This window comes from Sciurus vulgaris, assembly GCF_902686455.1.
Source record: "Sciurus vulgaris genome assembly, chromosome: 13".
Taxonomy (NCBI): domain Eukaryota; kingdom Metazoa; phylum Chordata; class Mammalia; order Rodentia; family Sciuridae; genus Sciurus; species Sciurus vulgaris.
In genome coordinates this window covers 1,006,532-1,021,561 of record NC_136474.1, presented here as the reverse complement: position 1 = coordinate 1,021,561, position 15,030 = coordinate 1,006,532, and positions in this window count along the sequence as shown.

Below are 15,030 nucleotides of genomic sequence, written 5' to 3'. Positions count from 1 at the left end.
TACTTGCTTTTAAATAGCAGCATGTATGACTGAAATCATGAGGGTTGCATAATATCTGGCATAAAGTTATTACTAGAACATTTACTTTTAAGTGACTCTAAAGTAGTAATTTATAACCATAAACATATATTAGAATCACCTGGGATATTTTCCAAACTTAGAGATACTTTCATCTCATTCCTGGTGATGATTATTCAGTACTTCTGGGTGGGACAGGCATAAGATTTTAGACAAAATTGTTCCCCAGATGATTCCACTCATCTAAATTTTGGACAACTGCCATGTATTTGTGAAGTAAAAGAACGCCATCTTTCATTATATAGAATGTCAAATATAGAAATGGTGTGACTTGATTTCAGACAGCAAGATAACACCTGGTAGGACACTAGTCCAGAATGTAGAATATTCAATTTTCAAATGCTCACACCCCCTTTACATCCTTCTTTCAGTTTTGGCTAGGAGTACTAGAAAAAAACTTTGAGGTTTGAGATAGTAGGCTCAATATGAGTCAGCAGAGGATAAGGATTCTAAAAGGCATGATTAAATCTACCATCATAAATAAATATTATGTCCCAGAACACATAATTGTTCTCTAAATTGATCAGACTACCACCTGAAAACATTAAAAAAGTGAAACTGGAATTCATTGAATAAGGAGAGAGACAAGAATGATTTAAGAAATGTGAAAACATATCATTTGAAATACAGATGAATTTGCTGGAGAAGTTGAGGCAAAAGAAGTTAAGATCTGGGGGACATCTGAGAGTTCCCTTCAAATATTAGAAGGAATAACCTACTTAGTAGGGCAAAGAGACAAACTAGAACCAATGAGTGAAATCTTGAGGGTTGCATAATATCAGCTTAACATTAAAAAATAAAAAAGACAAGACCTTTTCCTTTTTTGTCCATATAAATTGTTTTTTTCTTAATTTGTTGTTTTTAGATATACATGACAGTAAGGTGTATTTTGACATATTATACATACATGGAGTGCAACCCATTCCAATTTGAATCCCATTCTTGTGGTTGAACATGATGTGGAGTTACACTGGTCTTGTATTCATATATAAGCATAGGAATGTTATATCTAATTCATTCTACTGTATTTCCCATTCTCATCCCTCCTCCTTTCCTCTCATTCCCAGTGAACATCCATACTTTTCCTCCCTACCCTCTCCTGTTATGAGTTATCATCCACATATCAGAGAGTACTTTGGCCTTTTATTACTTGGAACTAGTTAGTCTCTTTTTCTAATTTTTTTTGGTGTAGATGGACATAATATCTTTATATTATTCATTTTTTATGCAGTGTTGAGGATTAAACACAGGACCTCACACATGCTAACCAAGCACTCAAACATTGAGCCATAACCCTAATCTTGATTTATTTCACTTAGCATGATATTCTCTAGTTAAATCCATTTACTGGCAAATGCCATAATTTCATTCTACTTTATGGCTGAATAATATTCCATTGTTTATATATACCACTTTTCTTTATCTATTCATCTGTTGAAGGGCACCTAGGTTGGTTCCATAGCTTTGCTCTCAGAAATTGAGTGCTATAATCATTGATGTGGCTGTGTCACTGTAGTCTGCTGATTTTAATTCCTTTGAGTATAAACCAAGGGGTGGGATAACTGGGTCAAATGGTGGTTCCATTCCAAGTTTTCTGAGGAATCTCCATACTGCTTTCTACAGTGTTTGCACCAGTTTGCAGTACACCAACAATGTATAAGTGAACGTTTTCCCCTACATCCTTGCCAACATTTATTGTTACCTGTATTCTTGATATATTTGTGACTGAGATTAACTCTCAGTATAGTTTTAATTTGCATTTCTTTTATTACTAGAGGTGTTGACCATTTTTTCATATTTTTTGACCATTTGCATTTATTCTGTGAGGTGCCTGTTTGGTTCCTTTGCCCATTTATTGATTGAGTTTTTGGGGATTTTTGGTATTAAGTTTTTTGCGTTCTTTGTATATCCTGGAGATTAATGCTCTGAGGTGTAGATGGTAAAGATTTTATACCATTCTGGGAGCTCTTTTGATTGTTTTATTTGCTGCAAAGAAGCTTTTAATTTGATACCATTGATTCTTGATTTTATTTCTGCTTTAGAAGTCTTAAGGAGGATGTCAGTTCCTGTGCTGTCATGTCAGTGAGTTGGGCCTACTTTTTCTTCTAATAGGGGTAGAGGTTTTATTCTATTGCCTAGATCAACAAGACCTTTACTTGGGCAGCTTCTGAAATTGTGAGAAATCAAACATAATAGCAAAAGAATGTCACATGGCTAGATGGCCATTTGAACAGAGGTGAATGGAGGAGAGTTAAGCCTCAGAATAGAGAGAAGCCAGATGACTTTGAAGTTTCTTTCAAAAGAAGAAATTCTTTGATCCTATAATTATTATAATAAAATTTGTTATTATTACTAGTATTTAATTAAAACTATTCAGTGTTTTCATTGGAATTAAAGCTTACTCTTTACTAGTGAGATCCTCATGATGTCAGAGGGAAAAAATATAGTGCTATAAAGTTAATAGGTAAAAAACATCTTTCCAAATGCCTGACATTTCTTAATTTCTTACATTCTATGCAGTAGTTCATGTACTATTTAAAAGCCCTGGACCACCAAATGCAAGTAACCCATGGTTGGCTTAATTCTAGTCATAGTAAATGGAGATTTTAATTAGCTCAATTAAGTAAGGGGAGCAATTTTTTAACATAGGCCAGAGCATCTTAGTATGCTTGAAGCACATGGGACTTTTATTCCATGCCTAAGTAACTTGCTAAGAGAAATTGGAAACATGAGTATTTGGAAAAATCTGTATTATGGGTATGAGAGTAGGTGATTAGAAGAAAAACGTACAAAAATTTTAGCTTCTTATGGTAGCAGAAGCCTAGCACACATTCTTCCAGCTTTTGCAAAGAAGAAATCTTCAGAAGAATCCCTATGACTTTACCAAACTTCCAACAGGAACCCAGGAACCCTGAGTTTTTTATTCTAGCCATGGCTTACACGTCTACCTACCAAATTCTTGTCTTTCTCATCCTTGAATTTTATCTTCACTAGTTCATCTTTGACCTAGTTTCTCCTATTCTTTCAAGCCTGCCTAGCTCAGTCTGCCCTCTTCTTTGGTCTGTCTTCCCGCTACCAAGTCCCATTTTTCTTCTTCCTTCATTCTCTGGAATTATTGCCCTCTTGTCAAGGGAAATATTCCACCCTTCTCTATAACACTGAACCCACCTTCTTGCCATGAATGAAATCAAGTTTCTTTGTTCTTTGCCTGTTTTGCCAATCTCACAAGGGTTCTTTCATTCAGCAACTTTCTTTCCTTGAAAACCATATCAAGTTATACCAATTCTTTGTATTACCAGAAGGTATAATGTCATAGGGTAATATTTAGGTTCCACCACAGATTGGTATAACCTGCTTTTTCAGTTTCATTTTTTACTAGTCTTTACCACACATCAAGGCTTCTAAAATCACTGAATGACTTACTCACTAAGCAACAATATATCAGATATCATTGTACCCAGAGTTTTTGTTTATGATGTACTCTTCTTAGTATGCCCTCCCTTTACTTTCTGTTTATACAGGACAAACCTTTGAATATTTACTCCCTCCTTTATCAATATATTGAAAGCTCTTTAAATAATCATGTTTATTTACCTTTCTATTTCAAGGCTAGTTGAATGCCTAGCACATAAAAGATATCTTATAAATGTCACTTGTAATGAATACAGTATGGCCTTCAAGCAAATGAAGTTCTGAATTCTGTAGTATAAACTTCATAAGATCTCAGCTTATCAAGTGCCTTGGCCAATTTCTCTTCATGTTAAAAGGCTGAACTGGTCTGGAAGACCAGTACGGCAGCCATATCTCTTTCCTCTTGTAACCTTATACCACAATGTGCAGGGCAAACCAGGATTTCAGAAAGTCAGGATTACACAAATACATCATACCTTACTCCTGAGAGTAGATCTTGAAAGACCCATTACCATGGAGCTTAATTTAAGCTCGCTTCATTTCCACATTGTCTTGGGACCCTGGGAAAATAAACTTCAATTCCTCACTATTCTTCAACAACATCGTTCAGCAAACATTTACTGATATCTCAGTATACAGAATCTCCTAGGTACAAAAACAAAAACAAACAAACAAACAAAAAAAAAACAGAAAAACAGAAAATCCCTATTTTCATGGAACTCAGAGTCATAGAAGGAAAATAGAAACAAACATTTAATGTGTTCATATACATCAAAAAAATCCTTCTTAATTCCAGAAATCAAATAGATCACAACAAAATAATACTAGGTTATTTTAACACACCTCCCTCACCACTGGATAGTAGATCTTCCAAACAAAAATTGAATAAAGAAACCATAGATCTCAATAACACAATCAACAATTTAGACCTAATGGACATATATAGAATATGCCATCCAACCAAGAGTGAATACACTTTCTTCTCAGAAGCACATGGATCCTTCTCTAAAATAGACCATATATTATGCCACAAAGCTAATGTTAGCAAATACAAGAAGATAGAAACATTACCTTGTATTCTGTGAGATCATAATGGATTGAAATTAGAAATAAATGAAAGAGTAAAAAACAGAAACTACTCCAACACCTGGAGATTAAACAATATGCTGTTATATGATGAATGGATAACAAGATATTAGGAAGGAAATTAAAAAAATCTTAGAGGTAAATGAGAACAAAGAAAAATCATATCAAAATCAAAGGGACACTATGAAAGCAGTATTGAGAGGAAAATTTATTTCATGGAGCACATTCAATAAAAGAAGTAAAAAACAAATAAATGACCTAACACTACAGCTCAAAGCACCAGAAAAAGAAGAACACACCAACACAAAAAGTACTAGAAGACAAGAAATATTTAAACTCAGAGCTGAAAAAATGAAACTGAAACAAAGGAAAAAATACAAAAAATTGAGAATATAGTTGGTTCTTTGAAAAATAAACAAAACTGAAAAACCTTTAGTCACATTAACAAAGAGAAGATGAGAGAAAACCCAAATCACTAAAATTTGGAATGAACAAGGAAATATCACAACAGAAATGAGTGAAATATGAAACATTATTAGAACCTATTTTGAAAATCTTTACTCAAACAAAATAGAAATTTCGAAGACATCAACAGGTATCTAGAGACATATGAATTGCCTAAACTGAATGAGGAGGACATAGACAATTTAAATAGTCCAATTCCAAGTAATGAAATAGAAGTCATCAAAAAAAAAAAAAAAAAAAAAAAAAAAAAAAAACCTACCAAAAGAAAAGTAACGGACCAGAGGGGTTCTCAGCCGAGTTCTAGAAAACTTTTAAAGAAGAGCTCATTCCAATACTTCTCAAAATATTCCATGAAATAGAAGAGGAGGGAACCCCCCCAAACTCATTCTATGAAGCCAATATTACCCTGATACCTAAACCAGACAGAGACACATTGAGGAGAGAAAATTTCAAACCAATATCCTTAATGAACATTGACACAAAAAATCTCAACAAAATTTAAGCAAATCACATACAAAAACATATTAAAAAGATAATGCACCATGATCAAGTGGGTTTCATTCCAGGGATGCAAGGTTGGTTCAACATCAGTAATCAATAAATTTAATTCACCATATCAATAGACTTAAAGTTAACAATCACATGATTATTTCAATAGATGCAGAAAAAGCATTTGATAAAGTACAGCACCCCTTCATGCTCAAAACACTAGAAAAAATAGGGATAGTGGGAACATTCCTTAATATTGTAAAGCCCATCTATGTTAAGCCCATGGCTAATTTCATTTTATTTATTTATTTATTTTTGGATTTCTGTCATTTAGTTTCTTTTTTTTATTGTAAACAAATGGGATACATGTTGTTTCTCTGTTTGTACATGGCATAAAGGCATACCATTTGTGTAATCATAAATTTCATACAGTAATGTTGTTTGATTCATAATGTTATTTTTTCCCTTCCCCCCACCCCTCCCACCCCTCTTTACCCTCTATACAGTAGTTCCTTCCTCCATACTTGCCCCGCTCCCTAACCCTAACTCTAACCCTAACCCTCTCTTTGTTAATGTGGCTAAAGGTTTATCAATTTTGTTTATTTTTTCGAAGAACCAACTATTTATTTTGTCAATTTTTTCTATTGTTTCTTTTGTTTCAATTTCATTGATTTCAGCTCTGAGTTTAACTATTTCCTGTCTTCGACTACTTTTGGGGCTGTTCTGTTCTTCTTTTTCTAGGGCTTTGAGCTGTAATGTTAGGTCGTTTATTTGTTGAGTTTTACTTCTTTTATTAAATACGCTCCATGAAATAAATTTTCCTCTAAGTACTGCTTTCATAGTGTCCCAGAGATTTTGATATGATGTTTCTTTGTTCTTATTTACCTCTAAGAATTTTTAATTTCCTTCCTAATATCTTCTGTTATCCATTCATCATATAATAGCATATTGTTTAATCTCCAGATGTTGGAATAGTTTCTGTGTTTTACTCTTTCATTTATTTCTAACTTTAATCCATTATGATCTGATAGAATACGTGCTAGTGTCTCTATCTTCTTGTATTTGCTAACATTAGCTTTGTGGCATAATATATGGTCTATTGTAGAGAAGGATCCATGTGCTGCTGAGAAGAAAGTGTATTCGCTCTTGGTTGGATGGTATATCCTATAAATGTCCGTTAAGTCTAAATTATTGATTGTGTTATTGAGATCTATGGTTTCTTTGTTCAATTTTTGTCTGGAAGATCTGTCCAGTGGTGAGAGAGGCATGTTAAAATCACCTAGTATTATTGTGTTATGGTCTATTTGGTTTCTGAAATTGAGAAGGATTTGTTTGACATACATGGATGAGCCACTGTTTGGGGCATAGATGTTTATGATTGCTATATCTTGCTGGATTATGCTTCCCTTAAGCAGTATGAAATGACCTTATTTATCCCTTCTGACTAACTTTGGCTTGAAGTCCACATTATCAGAAATGAGGATGAATACTCCAGCTTTTTTGCTGAGTCCATGTGCATGGTATGTTTTTCCCCATCCTTTCACCTTTAGTCTATGGGTATCTTTTTCTATGAGGTGAGTCTCTTGCAGGCAACATATTGTAGGATCTTTCTTTTTAATCCAATCTGCCAGTCTATGTCTTTTAATTGATGAATTCAGGCCATTAACATTCAGGGTTATTATAGAGAAATGATTTGGTTTCCCGGTCATTTGGTTCATTTTTAAAATTTTGTTTATTTATTTGTTTGACACAACTTGTTTCCTCCTTTATTTGACAATTCCTTTAGGATAATTCCTCCCTTTGCCGATTTGCTTCTTTATTTTTCATCTCTTCCTCATGGAATATTTTGCTGAGAATAGTCTGCAATGCTATCTTTCTTTTTGTAAATTCTTTTAGCTTTTGTTTATCATGGAAGGATTTTATTTCATCGTCAAATTTGAAGGTAAGTTTTGCTGGGTATAAGATTCTTGGTTGGCATCCATTTTCTTTCAGGGCTTGAAAAATGTTGTTCCAGGCCCTTCTAGCTTTTAGGGTCTGGATTGAAAAATCTGCTGATATCCTTATTGGTTTCCCCCTGAATGTAATTTGGTTCTTTTCTCTCACAGCCTTTAAAATTCTGTCTTTATTTTGTATGTTAGGTATTTTCATTATAATGTGCCTTGGTGTGGGTCTGTTGTAATTTTGTGTATTTGGAGTCCTATAAGCCTCTTGAACTTGATTTTCCATTTCATTCTTCAGATTTGGGAAATTTTCTGATATTATTTCATTGAGTAAATTGTTCATTCCTTTGGCTTGTTTCTCTAGGCCTTCGTCAATCCCAATAATTCTTAAATTTGACCTTTTCATGATATCCCATAGTTCTTGTAGATTCTGTTCATGATTTCTTACCATCTTCTCTGTCTGTTCACCTTTGTTTTCAAGGTTAGATATTTTGTCTTCAATGTCTGAGGTTCTGTCTTCCAGGTGTTCTATCCTATTGGATATGCTTTCTATGGAATTCTCAATTTGGTTTATTGTTTTCTTCATGTCAAGGATTTCTGTTTGGTTTTTTTTCAATATCTCCATCTCTTTATTGAAATGATCTTTTGCTTCCTGTATTTGCTCTTTTAACTGTCGATTGGTGCAATCATTCAATGCTTGTATTTGCTCTTTCATCTCATCGTTTGCTTCTCTGATCATTTTAATTATGTACATTCTGAACTCCTTTTCTGTCATTTCTTCTGCCATGCTGTCATTGGGTTTTATTGATGTAACATCTAGATTTGTTTGCAGCATTTTCTTTCCTTCTTTTCTCATATTGTTCAGGAATCAGTGGACCGCTGAGATATTGCAGATTTTCTCTATTGACTTACAATGTCCCTGAAGATTTCTATATATATATCCCCTCTTAGCCTTCAGTAGGCTGAGTCTTGGAGGAAGTTGATAATGTGGTGCTCCACAAGGAAGCTGCTTCTCCAGGAGTGGTGGCCTTCAGGTGGGGTATAATCCGTGCTAGTGGGCAGAGGTGCCTCCACTTGTTGATCAATGGTCATCCAAAGGGGACCTAGGCTGCAGGCTGAGGCAAGGCCTGTTTGAGCCTGAGTCTCTGGTTTTACCATCCTTGTGGGGAACCTCACCTGACAGGGAAGACTCACCCAGTGGGGAGGTCTCGCTGCTCAGTTCCCTCCTAGAGGTTCCCCTCAATTTACAGCCACTGCCTGGGCTGGGCTGCCTTCCTCTGCAAAGTTCCCATGGGACCGGCCCTACCTCCTGGGCCTGGGAGCCTCACCCTTCGCAGATGAATCTCCTTAGGCTGCCCCTCCTCAGAGAATCTGCCCGCAGGCCTGGAACCTTCGCTCCGCCCTAAGCCTGTCTCTGTGCGGCTGTTCCACCCAGAAGCCTCCTAGATCCTGGGACCCTGCTCTGCACCTAATCGCCTGGCTATGCGGCCCCTCCTCTGAGCAGCCACCTGGGGCCCCGAACAATCGCTCTGAGTCCCAGAGACCCGCCACAGGCCTCTTCCTCCAGACAGTCGCCCAGTATTCCGGTGCGGTCACTAGGAGTCCAAGAAACTCACTTCGTGCCTCCTCCTCCCACCAACCACCCGTAGCCCTGGGCAATCAATCACTTCGAGTCGAAGTGACCCTCCCCTTTCCTCCTCCTTCTCCAGATAACCCCCCGGGTGTTCAGGAGTGGTGGCTCTGAGTTGCTCTGAATCCACGTGATCCGCTGCACAGGTCCTCTGGGCAACCCCCCGGAGCTCTGGTGCAGCCACTCAAGACCAAGCGACCCACCATGCTTCTCCTCTAGGCAGCCCCCTGTGTTCAGGAGCTGTCACTTTAAGTCCAAACAACTCACCACTCGCCTTCTCCTCTGAGCATCCGCCTGGAGTGCTAATGCAGTCACTGCGAGTCCTAACGACCTGCCGTGCTCCTCCTCCTCCTACTCCTCCGGGCAGGCCCCGGTGTTCAGAAGTGGTCTGAGTCCAAACAGCTCGCCACACAGCCCCTTCTCTGGCAACCGCCTGTAGCTCTGGTGTAGTCACCCCGAATCCAAGCGGCCGCGCTCCTCTTCCTCCTCCTCGTCCTCAGGGCAGGCCCCAGTGTTCAGAAGGAGTCGTTCTGAGTCCAAACAGCTCGCAGTGGAGCTTCTCCTCTTGCAACCGCCTGTAGCTCTGGTGCAGTCACTACAAATCCAAGTGGCCACGTTCCTCCTCCTCCTCCTCAGGGCAGGCCCCGGTGTTCTGAGTCCACACAACTCTCCTCGCCACTCCTCCCCTGGGCAGCCGCTGGAGCCCCAGTGGTGGCTCCGAGTCCCAGCGCTGTGCCAAGCGGCCTCCTTTACGGCGCTCCCAGTTGTCCGATTTCACTGCTCCAGAGGGGGGAGGGGTGTCTCGCCGGCAGCTCTACTTCACAAAGTTTCCTGCATTCCGGGACCACCGTCCCATCCGGGATGCCTTCCCAACGGGTGAGAGTCACCCGGCTGCTTTGAATTGGTCCCACGTGTCTCAATATCTCCTCTTTTGAATCCTGAGTCCTGGAGCAACATGAAATGAAGCCACCCTCTAGGCTGCCATCTTGAAACCCGTAATTTCATTTTAAATGATGAAAAACGGAAAGCATTCGTCCTAAAAACTGGAACAAGGCAGGGATGCCCTCTTTCATCACTTGTATTCAATATCATCCTTGAAACTCTAGCCAGAGCAATTAGAGAGACCAAAGAAATTAAAGGGATAGGAACAGGAAAATAAGAACTCAAACTATCCCTATTTGCTGATGATATGATTATATACTTAGAGGAAACAGGAAATTCCACCAGAAAACTTTTAGAACTGATAAGTGAAGTCAGTAATGTAACAGGATATAAGATCAATGCACATAAATCTAATGCATTTTTATACATAAGTGATGAATCTTTGGAAAGAATAATTAGGAAAACTACCCTATTCACAATAGCTTTGAAAATAATAAAATACTTGGGAATCAATCACACAAAAGAGGTGAAAGACCTCTACAATTATAACTACAGAACACTAAAGAAAGAAATTAAAGAAAACCTTAGAAGATGGAAAGATCTCCCATGTTCTTGGATAGGCAGAATTAATATTGTCAAAATGGCCATACTACCAAAAGTGCTATACAGATTCAATGCAATTCCAATTAAAATTCCAATTACGTATCTTACATAAATAGAGCAAGCAATTATGAAATTCTTATGGAAGAATAAGAAAACCAGAATAGCTAAAGCAATCCTTAGCAGAAAGAGCAAAGCAGGGGGAATGCAATACTAGATCTCCAACTCTACTACAGAGCAATAGTAATAAAACGGCATGGTATTATTACCAAAATAGTAAAGTAGATCAATGGTTCAGAATAGAGTACATGGAAAGAAACACAAATAAATACAATTTTCTCATACTAGAGAAAGGGGCCATAAATATGTAATGGAGAAAAGATAGCCTCTTCAACAAATGGTGCTGGGTGAATTGGAAATCCATATGCAACAGAATAAAACTAAACCCATATCTCTCACCATGCTTGAAACTAAACTCAAAATGGATTAAGGACCTCAGAATCAGACCAGAGACCCTGCAGATTATAGAAAAAAAATAGGTCCAAATCTTCTACTTGTTGACTTAGGACCAGACATCCTCAACAGGACTCCCATAGCACAAGAAATAAAAGCAAGAATGAATAACTGGGATAGATTCAAACTAAAAAACTTACTCTTAGCAAAGAAAAACTATCAGCAATGCAAAGAAAGAGCCTACAGAGTGGTAGAAAATTTTTGCCAACCATACTTCAGATAGAGCACTAAACTCCAGAATCTATAAAGAATTCAAAAAACTCTACACCAAGAATGCAAATAACCCAATTGACAAATGGGCTAAGGAAATGAACAGACACTTCACAGAAGAAGATCTACAAGCAATCAACAAATATTTGGAAAAAATGTTTAACATCTTTAGTAATAAGAGAAATGCAAATCAAAACCACCCTAAGATTCCATCTCACCCCAATTAGAATGGGGATTATCAAGAATACAAGCAACAACAGTTGTTTATGAGGATGTGGGGAGAAAGGGACACTCACATATTGCTGGTGGGGCTGCAAATTAATGCAGCCACTCTGGAAAGCAGTGTGGAGATTTCTTAGAAAACTTGGAATGGAACCACCATTTGACCCAGCTATCCAACTCCTTGGCCTATACCCAAAGGACTTAAAATTATCATACTACAAAGATACAGTGACATCAATGTTCATAGCTGCTCATTTCACAATAGCTAGGTTGTGGAACCAACCTAGATGTCCTTTAATTGATGATTAGATAAAGAAACTGTGGTATACAGATGTGCAATGGGATATTACTCAGCCATAAAGAATGATAAAATTATGGCATTTGCAGGCAAATGGATAAAATTGGATAATATCATGCTAAAGTGAGATAAACCAATCTCAAAAAACCAAAGGATGAATGATCTTGCTGATAAGTGGATGATGACACATAATGGAGGGTGGGAGTGTTTAGTGTTAGGGTTAGGGAAGAGGGCAAGAATGGAGGAAAGAAGGACTGTATAGAGGGAAAAGAGCGGTGGGAGGAGTGGTGGGAAGGAAAAAAGTAACAGAATGAACCAAACAATATTACCCTATGTAAATTTATGATTACACAAATGGTATGCCTTTACTCCATGCACAGAGAAACATGTATCCCATTTGTTTACAATAAAATAAATAAATAAATACAGAAAAAAGAAATATTCCTGGCCTATTAAAAAAAAACTATTTCAAAATTAAAAATTTCTTTGAATAACGAAATGTATTTATTTGATTCAGAAATTGACCCAGAGCTACAGTATAGTGAAATTTTCTTGGAGGAAGAACATTAACTATTGCATTCATTTATATTACTGTTTTTAACTGATTACTCTCAAATTAAGTTGATCTAATAAAACATAATCTAACTTACCAGAGCGAATTTTGCCTCCTTTGCTGAGTAAGTATTGACTGTAATTGTATTGACTGAGAAATGGTGATAAAACGTCAAAAGACAGTTTCTTCAATGCACGTAGTTAAGATTTCTTGTATCTGAGAACATGAAGCCAGAGGTCCCCTCAAATGACATTTATATTTAGGGCAACTACATACATAACTAAGGTGATATTACTTAATACTTGGCCTGCCTTTTTATTTGTGGCTAATAGTAATTCAGTAATAACCATTCTCTAGACACCTACTTGGAAATTCCCAAAGTGTACGATTTTCCATGCTTCTGTATATTCTTTTTTTGTACTTTCAGAAACTTCTCCAGCTAAATAATACCTCCATCATCTTCAAGATTCAATTCATCTGTTTTCTCTTCTCTGAACCCTAATATGAAATACTGGGCTCCTTAGTGCTTTTACTACACCTCTTGAATATCCTTTTCAAACTATGTGATAACAGTTCTCTCACATGGTTCCTCTTTTAATTAGTAAACTCTTGGGAGGCAGACAGTTTGCAATCAATTTATGTGTTCTTAGTGTCTAATGTAGTGCCTGGAACACAGTGAAGCATCCATAGATTAATTAATTGAATGAATACATGTAACATGGGATATAAAATCGAGTTTTTAGAGACTTGAATAGTGAACAACACTTTAAGAAAACATTAAGGAGATCAGGGGTGCTTAACATTTTGAAATGTCTGTGGGGCAAACGTTCTTTCAGAAGATATCCTGGAATAGATCACTGATCTAAGTCAGTACATAATATTCTGTTGTGGTTTAAAACACAAGTGTCTTTCTGTAACTTATATACTCAATCAAATAGGTCTTTTAAAAACTCAGGATCAACATAAAAAGCAAAGTGGTGTATATGTCTTCTTCATTCTCATGCTGCCTAGAATTCCTCATTGCTGTTTCTCTTTACTTTCTCATATCCTCCTGCTCCTTAGAAGTACTGGCCACTATCTCTCCTCATTGTAGTTATTTCAGACCCATTTACTACTCTTCATTCTGTAAATATTTTAGTATAAAGCTTTGTGCCTTCTTCTGCAAACATAACTACACCTGCAGTTGACTTTAGTATCTTGGTAATAACTTTTATCAATCCAACATATTAGTTAGGATTAGGTTTGGCTATATATAATAGAAAAGCTCCATAAGATGATGTGAATGAGACTGAAGCTTATTTCCCTCTCATATAAAAAAGTCCAGAGGTAGACAGGCCTGCCTGAAACATAACAGCTCCATAGTTCTTTTTTCTGCTGTACTATTCTCAGCTACCTCATAGTCCAAGGTGAGTGCTGGATTTCAGCCATTATATGAAAAGCCACACAGAAGGAGGAGAAATATAAGAGCACATCTTTATTTTAAGGAGATTTAACAGAAGTTCCATATAGAATTTCCACTTAGATCTCACTGGAAGAATATAGTCACATATCTAGCTCCCAGGGAAGCTAAGAAAAGTGTCTTCATACAGAAAGGCAACATACAAAGGTTATTAAAAAGAAAGAGGAAATGAATATTAAAGTGGGCCTTTAGCACTCTCTGTCATCTCATTTTCAGTTGTGTAACCTTATTCCAATTATTTTATGATCCATCTCACCTCACCTACCTACACTTTGGTCATATCTAAGACAGTGCTAATAACTGCAACAGCACTGAAATCTCAATGTCAAACATCCTACTATCCAAACCATCTCTTACCTACTAAGCTCATCCCCTCTGGTACTTACTGCCATCAGCCAGTTCTTTGATTCCACTGGTTCCTCCATCAATCTGCTCTTCATTTCCAGACCAACATGTTTAAAATCCACCACCCAGCATCATAATCCAACCCTGATATGCACTCTCAACTCCTTTGTTCCCTTCTCCATACCTGCTTGGATAAACTTTACCTTTGGTATATACCCACACCCAAAAAGCTAAATATAATAAGACAAAAATACCACTATGGTGGACTGACTTGTTTTAAATTCATAACCACCAACCATACCTAGACCTTCACTACAGTCTGCCACTCACACTTAGGTTTTCTAGTCAATTCTCTATCCTACTATTTTAGTTGATTATTTCACACCTCCTACTTGTTCAAACTTCAAACACTTGTCTCCTCTCCTCAGTCAGCTAAGTGAGTCCTCCTCCTCACTTTGCTGCTGCTTTTCTTCCTTTAAGAGAACAGAAGCAAGGCTCAGGATATAGTTCAGTTGGTAGAGTGCTTGCCTCACATGCATATAAGCCCTGAGTTCAATCCCCATTCAGTCCCCAGGGAAAGACAAAGGAATTGGAGGTGAGGGGGGAAAAAGTAAGGATAAACAAAAGGAGGTACTCAGGCCATCAAGAATGTGGAGGGGTGAGCAAGCAGTTGTGGTAAAATTGCACCTCTTCCCTTAAACTGTTTTTGATCAACAGCAAGAAGATGAGTTCATAAAGAAAGAGAGCAAAGGATGGGGGATGCAGTGTATATTAAGTAGATTTTTCAACTTCATAATACAAGAACTGACTTTACAACAAACTGCCACTCACTCAGAAACCATGGCCTGT